Source organism: Rhagoletis zephyria, unplaced genomic scaffold, assembly GCF_001687245.7.
Source record: "Rhagoletis zephyria isolate East Lansing unplaced genomic scaffold, Rhagoletis_zephyria_1.1 Rzeph_scaffold_01885, whole genome shotgun sequence".
NCBI classification, from domain to species: Eukaryota; Metazoa; Arthropoda; class Insecta; order Diptera; family Tephritidae; genus Rhagoletis; species Rhagoletis zephyria.
The window spans coordinates 99852-102068 of record NW_016158969.1 but is presented as its reverse complement, the minus strand read 5'-3'; positions in this window follow the sequence as shown (position 1 = coordinate 102068).

Below are 2217 nucleotides of genomic sequence, written 5' to 3'. Positions count from 1 at the left end.
AAAATAAACATAACTATGAGGAGAGAATGAGGAGTGATAAAAAACCAACCGAAATAACGTTTTTGGTAAAATTTGGCTTAAACTCCGAGAAAAAAATGTGTACTGGAAAAATGTGTACATATACATATATGTATGTACACACATACAATCAAGGCCAAAAGTATTTGCCTAGAGAATTTTTCACAATATATGCAACAATTTTTATTTTTCTTTTTTCCGCTAGTTTTTTTTATAAAAATATAAAAAAACATAAAAATACCATTTCAAAGCTCGTTGCAAAACTCAGGAAAATTAAAAAAAATTGCTTGCAAATTTTCAAATTTCGATCAGATATTTTTTAATTTTTTAAGGGTGCAGTTTTGTAGCCCAGCAAGTTTGATGTAGCTAAGACTTACCGTTGATTTTTGGCAATTTTTTCAAAAAAAGCGGTAATACTTTGAAAAAATATCTCAAAAATTATTTATATTCATGTATGTATTTGTACTAAGTACACTAGAGTGGTCAAAAAAAAAAATTTACAAGATAGGTTTCGGGGCAGCTTCCAAAATGTTTCCTCATACCGAAAGAGGTGCTGATATATAACCAAAACAATTGTTTAAGCAACCAAAGATCATTTCAAGCTTAAATTAGCTGGAAAAATATTAAAGGCTTCAGTTGTCATGTCATAAATATATTTGTCAGTTTCAAAGGGAGTCAGTAGCGCATTTTAAAGGCATTAAGCGCCCTTGATTTGTTACAATAGAATGTTGAAAGTTGGTATAGATATAACCAGGGTTAGAATTTTAAGGTACCGAAAACTTGAAAAAAGGCAAAATGAGCTCCCAAAGAAGGCATTTACATTTCGATGGCTGAGTGGAAGATCGACCTATCTCGGCAGCCAGTTCGAAAACATTCTATCTCAAAAAACTTTTCAAGAACGCCCTATTTCAGAATTCGTTTGAAAAACGCCCTATCTCAGCTGCCGATTCAAAAACGCCCTATAACAGCATATTTTCAATACATTTTGAAGTGAGATAGGGCATTTTTGAACCGAATTTTGAGATAGGGTGTTTTTCAATAAAATTCTGAAATAGGGCGTTCTTGAAAAGNGATATAGTGGTAAAAAAATTATAGCCGCACAACTTTTTGCCAAGTTTAAACATATTATTTTTGTTGTTATTTAATTTTGGTTATTTTTTTTTAATAAAAATATAGACCATTCTTTAATAAAAACTAGTGTAAATCAAAGTTTCCTACTTTTTGCAATATTCAAAAACTTTTGTAAAAATGTCGAGCTTTTTTGAAAATTCTAAAAACTCAACCACAATTTTTAGCCATTTGAAACTTTTACTAGAATTCAATGGGCTACAAAACTACATACTCAGAATCTTTCTAAATCTAATTAAAAAATCTCGAAATTTTTACGAAATTTTGTTGAGTTTTTTTTTTTAATATTGCTCATTTTAATTCAGTGTTACACTATTGGTACTTTTGTACAGATTTGTTGGTACAAAATAAAAAAAAAGTGGAAGGGCAATTTTTTTGTAGTCACACGATTGGTAAAATACAGCGAACTTCTACGAAGCGAACTTTTATGAAAAGATAAATCTTAAAAAAACAAAACATGCAGAAAAGGCAGTAAAAGGCAAAAATTTAAATTTAAATTTTTAATCATGGAAGACATGAAACGTGTGATTCTTTAATTTGTTTACTGAATCGACTAAGCCGACAAAATAGGCAAATGCCTTAAAATCCCAACTCTGGATATAACAAATACCAAAAGGAAAACAAACTAAAGGGGTGCTCCGTTTTCTACGATGACATATTTTCTCCTCATACAAAAGTTGGACCACTCTAATGTAGTACTTATGTACGTAATTTTTTAGTAAACATTTTTTCCGGTATATGGGAACTTTTTTTTACCAAATTTTGACAAAAACGTTGTTTTCATCATTCGCCATCCGCTGTTCATAGGTATATTTAATTTTAGAAAAAAGTCATATGCCTACTGTACATCGATAATAAAAATCCGGTCCGGTGCGTCAGCTTATAAGCTAGGCAGCCGAAACATCTACGAAGCGTCTAAAACATTATCGTCAGTTCTTTTTAGGACACTCTGTTTAGCATACGCGCTGGAGTAGTTTGACATTTTTTTCTAATTTTAATTGTTATACAATACAGAAATACAAATTATTACAATTTTATCTGCCAGCAAATATGCATAAACGTTTTTTTTTT